Here is a 6,000-nt window from a genome sequence, read left to right as displayed (position 1 = left end):
GGGAAAGGTGCGCTGTATCTTGCTGAAATTGAGTAATTAATTTATCACCTGTGTACTTTCACTTTATATGCCCTTCCCTATAGTTACTTACAGACAAACTTCAGAAAAATGCAAAATAGAGAAGCAGTTTTTTATGGCGTAGTTTTAAAATTAATTCTGAAATCACTACGTTAGTAACTTAGAAATGACAAGGATTCCAGGCATTGCTTCCCTCACCAGGGCATCATAAATGCATCGGCGCACACACTATTTGGTGAAAAGCAAAGTAAAAATGGTGGCCCTAAAAATAAAAATCAGTGCAAGTCGAGCTAACTATGAAGAAAGCAAGCAGGGGTCAGGGGCCCGGCTGGGAGATGAGACTTAGTGTGGGAGCTGTGACAGGATCAAGACTTTCCCAGCACTCCTTAGAGAGCGGTAAAGTACGAGATTAGAGAAGGACAAAAGGCATTCCAGGCTCAGCTCCCCACAACGCCCCTCTGGGTTGGGAACCAGTGACCACTGTTGGCCAGCTCTCTGCCCGAACACCTGGACAGCACTTTAACTGTGGTTCATAAATGCCACTGCCAGATGCCACTGGTTCTCGGTATTAGACTATGCATGCGTCCAGATAACGTGTGTGTGTGCTTTTCCATTTTCGCCAGAGGCTGTGTGCACTCACTCGTGAGAGAGAGAGAGAGAGAGAGAGAGAGAGCATCCCCACCTCATGGGTGATGGTCACGCTGCAATCCCTTCTCCATGTCTCCCTCCTTTCAGGATTTTGAGCACACACACCAAGTGCCCAGTGTGTTTTTCCAGCCACTGGGTCTGGGAATCAAACCACAGTCAGCAGTATGGGAGCCAGCTGCCTTACCTACCACACCAAATACTTGGGTTGGACCCAAAGTATTTTTAATGCAGAAAATTCCATCAATAAATATAAGAACATTTTGAAAATGGCAGAACAACCAGGAACAGGTGGCAGTAGATACCACGTGATGGATTTCATATGAATGGAAATCCAGCCATAAGCCAGGGATCTGAAGAATATGCTTTGTTGACTTCTGTTTAAGAGAAGACAGAAGCTGCTGAGGAAGGAAGGTCTACAAACAGTTTATTTGCTGAGTGCTGAGATGCCAGCATTGAGATGCAAATAAGCAAAGCCTGCTTTAGGGATCCTGCATCGGACTTCCTACCTGGGAATCTGCATGAGGATTCACAGTGGGATATGTCAAGGGGATCCGCCTTAGTGGGCACATTTAGTTGATTATAAAGCACTGTGGGTCCTGGAAGAGTGCTGTGCGCGTGGACAAGAGGAGATTAAGAGCCACACATAAAATAATACCGTCTTTGCTATCGCCAGTTGCTTTTGCAGGGCTGGCTGGTTGGTTTGTTGAGATTTTCTTTTTAGTTCTCTGAATAGAACTAACAGACTTGTAACATTTAGTAACAGACCAAAGATTTCTCCATGACAGAAGTTAAAAATCCTCCAAAATGGTTTCCGTTAGCCATTTGTATGTTTGCACTTTTTCACAATTTCATGAACTAACTCTGAAGTTCAAGGTTCACCCTCAAACATCCATAAACCTCCCTCACCTACTCTGCAAAATGGACACACCACAGCTACCTGGCATGAGTATCAGATAAAATGGCACATTCTGGTAAATCTTGGAAGTTACATAACTTTAATCGCAGGCAGGAGATTATTTATATAGGCACTTCATTTTTTTGTTATTGAGATAATATCTTTTTTTTTTTTTTGAGATGTTTTTGCTATAGGGCACATCCGCTCGCCAGAAAGACAGAGAGAGACAGAGAGATAGAAAGTGAGAAATCACCCACCAGGGGGATGGCCATGCCACAATTCCTTCTCCTCCAGTTTCTTCTCGGGATCTTGGGCATGTACGCACGCACGCCTGGCATGAGTTTAAGCCACGAGGTCCGAGACTCAAACTGCGGTCAGCTACATGGGAGTTCAGCGACATAGCCATTTTGCTAACTGCTGGTCCCTAGATAATATCTTGAAATACAGATCCAACTTTCAGTTATGCAATACATATATTTACATAATCTTTAAACTTGTTACACTTGTCTCTAATTTTTGAGAATTCTAAGATTATAAGAATTATAAAATACTTTCTTACAATGGTAGAAGCAGAGAATTATTTGGAATAGGTTATTAAATGTCATGGCCACAGATAGAATAGATCCTCTGAGACCCCTAAATCTCATCCCAAACTTCAATTTGTAGACAGTAAAAATTATGTATAATATTATGAAGGATAGTGGTTATCCCTAAAGACCACATAAATTGTGGTTTCCTATTTGAGTAACTACATATAACAAACCAGTATCAAATTTGCATCTAAAAATTATAACCCTAAAGAAAAAGAAACTTCACAGATTTAAGGAAAGTAATAGAATTTATTTTTACAACACAATTTCCCATGGACTTAATCCTACTTAAATAATGTTTGCTAAACTACTTGCTAGTAAACCAACCCCCACTGCCCCCAGCTATAGCCTGTGTGGCTCCAGTTCTGTGTAACGAGTTATATTTAAGCTACTCTCAGAGACAGTGAAAATGCCACTCAAGAGCTACCTGAAAGTGATTCCCAAGGCCTCACGAGGGTATCTAAGACATCTTCCCAGAAACACTAACTACATTCCTTTTTGGATAATTAAAATTCAGCTATCAGTGGTCTGAATTATTGTCAGAAATCTTAGAGTTTAGGGCTATAAAAATTTTTAAAGAGAGATTAATATTTACTAACTTAAAAAAAAAAAACACCTTTATTGCTACAGAGTGTGTGCTCATAGAGAGAGACAAAAAGAAAGGGAGAAAGCTCCCCCAGATGGGACAGAATCACACCACAATCTCTCCTCCATTTCTCCACCTTCTTGGGATTTAGGGTATGCACACACATGCAACCAGCATGTATTTCAAGTCAGCAGGGCCAGGATTTGAACTGCCGTGTGGGATATGGCTCCCTCGTCCTCTAGGCTACTAGGCAAATTCAGTATCTGCTCACTTCTGACAACATATTTTAGTATCTTAAGTATTTGTTCTTGGTTCAAAGACCAGTTATCTAGAAAGTGCATTCATACTTCATCTACTGAAGTTCCTCTTTGTGCCTCAATGCTAGTGGCAAGATTTTCTAGGTAGAAAAGCCAAACCCGTAAACCTGGTTGAATTTTGCCTCATCCCAAAGGGCGTTGTCATGGCCTCATTTGAGTTTTTGAATATCTACGTTTAAGAAGTGTAAATCCTGACTTCACTCACACATACCCTTTAAAATAGAAATGGGTATGTATAGGATGCAAAAATATTTAGGAAAAAACTTGTTGGACCTTAGATTAGCAACCATAAACCAATAAGGATCATAGCTCAAACTTTGTTCTTGGAATCTCCAGTGGAACCACAAGGCTACATCTGGCAACAATAATCCTTTTCACAAACTAAAGGAACATCTTCCAGAAAATTTTCAGGATAGCAACTTGAGGGAAAGAAGTGCATTAAATCCTGCCCTCCGGGATAGATAAGTATAGTTGAATGATGTTTGGTTTTCTTTGCTTCTCGCTCAGAGTTTTTATTAAATAATTATGAATATTACGCTTCTAATATAAGTTATTGGGGGCTAACTGTTGGTATAGGAGTTAAGCAACTGGATCCACATGGCTTACTGCATGTTTCGAGTCCTGGACCTGGTAGCTTGCAAGGCATGCTGGGCACATGTACATGCACGCCCATAATCCAGAGAGAATGAGAGAATAGAAGAAAAGGGATCGTGGCATGACTAGCCCTCACAGAGATGCTTTTTCAGCCTCTCTCTCTCTCTCTCTCTCTCTCTCGCTCGCTCTCGCTCTCTCTAGCAATGTATATATGTACAGATGTATTACCTTGTGGCATGTGTTTTGGTCAATTTTTCAGAAGTACCATAGCATCGCCACAGTAGGATCCACAGTCAAATTTTAGGGACAGTCCTTCTCAAAGACTCTCACATCATGGTCAGTCCTGTATTATAGAAAGATGGAATTGCAGAAATGTCTTCCAGATATCTTTTCAATTCCTTGCTTTTACTGGGAAATAATACAAATTTCATAAATTTTTGTGGAACCCACTGGTCCTGATTTAGAAGAACATTTTTTAATTATTTATCTGATTTTATTTTTTTTTAAATTTAACCAGAGAGAGAAAGAGGGAGAGAGAGAAATGGAGGAAACGTGAGAAACCAACCCCCAAGGTCCAGGCTTCAACCGTGGTTGGCCATGTGGGAGTCCAGAGCCTTAACCACCATGCCACCTGCCGACCTCTGAAGAATATTTTTAATACTGTGTAATACTATGTTTCAGAAAAGCGGTTGAGAGATGAGTATAATTGCTCTCAACAGCTTAGGCTCACTAGAGCTGCTTCCTCTGATAAATAACACTATGTGCAAAGATGAACGGAAACTGTCCCCAAATATCTTCTCTCTGAGATTCTGTTTCTGTATATGATAAAACTATAGAAAACATTAGAACTTCCATTGTACAAAAGGAAAAACAGTCACAGAGATTAGTACCCTAGCAGCAGTGTTAATAAAAAAAACTATTTCAAGTCAACTAATCACTAGTTTCCAATCCTAGTCTATAAAATGTGTTTTCTCCCTAATTGGTAAGCCATTATGTAAGCTAAATTGAAAAAACACATACTATATTTTGTACATTTTTTTTCAGAAAGTTAAAGTTATTGGGAACCAGCAGTTAGTGTAATGGCTATGTCATTGGACTCCCATGTAGTCGACCGCGGCTCGCGTCCCGGATCCAGTGGCTTAGAACTCACACCGGGCGCGTGTGCGTGTGTGCCCAAGATCCCGAGAGGAGAATGGAGGAGAAGGTATTGCAGTGTAGCCATCCCCCCTGGAGGGTGATTTCTCGCTTTCTGCCTCTATGTCTCTCTCTCTGGCGAGCGCACACGACCTATAGCGAAAACCTCTCCAAAAAAATAAATAAATAAATAATTTTTAAAAATTTAAAAACAAAAAGAAAGTTAAAGTTATTTTCAAGCAACATTCTGTGGTGTCCTGTATGATGCTATTTCAGTATAAAATTCATCTCAGAAAGTAAAATGAATTTGACCTTGTTTTCAGAATAATCAGAGTTCTGAGACAATGAAACCTAAGAGTTAAAAAGCAATCAATACCAACCAAAAAAAGAAAAAAAGCTTGGCATGCAATGTTGATATTCTTACCTGGAAAATTCTATGTGACCTGAAAAAATAATTCTCAGAAGTGACTATTCCTTATACACATAACAGGAATCAGAAAGGAATTTAATTATCACAAGGCATTTTCCTATCAGCGTCAGTGCCCACTCCGGATGTCTGCAGTCTCAGAACTGGAGTCCCATGGCCATTTAGAAGCCGGCATGTCAGCAGCTTGGGTGTTGAGAGTGCAGAGGGAGAGTCAAGGCAGGAATGGACTGAGCCCTCCCTCAGTCCTGCCGGCATTCGACAGACCATGCCAAAACGCTGATCTAACAGCCACAGGGACTGGATTGGGGGACAACTGCTAATGTGATACTTGTGTAAGGAAGTTATTTAATATGGGCATTTTCAATAACACACTTTCTTTTATGTCTACCAAAATAACTAAAGGAAACGTCACCAAGTAGAAGCACAATATTCTCAGTGCAGAATTGTTTCATTTGGAATCTTACTCCCACCTTTATCTACGATTTACAACTGGAAAACAGTGAAACTCAAATCGATTTCACCTCACAACCATTACCAGAGTTGTAAAGGTTAACTAAATCATCATTAATCTGATCCTTTTCACAAATGTGCTTGTATTACCACCAGCAGTTCTGCAACTCAGAGATAAGCCACTTGGGAAGATGGTGCGCATTCTCTTGCTCAAGTTCTTCTCCATCTTTCATCCATCTCTGTTAAATGTGGAAGTTAGTTTCCATTCTGATTCCTTATTCTTTGAAACCTCTTAGTTAATCCTAGCATACGTTAAACAAGTACAAAAGGTCACACGAAAT

This window comes from Tupaia chinensis, unplaced genomic scaffold (genome assembly GCF_000334495.1).
Source record: "Tupaia chinensis unplaced genomic scaffold, TupChi_1.0 Scaffold000494_1, whole genome shotgun sequence".
Taxonomy (NCBI): domain Eukaryota; kingdom Metazoa; phylum Chordata; class Mammalia; order Scandentia; family Tupaiidae; genus Tupaia; species Tupaia belangeri.
The sequence above is the reverse complement of the archived record's forward strand: the minus strand, read 5'-3'. Positions refer to the sequence as shown.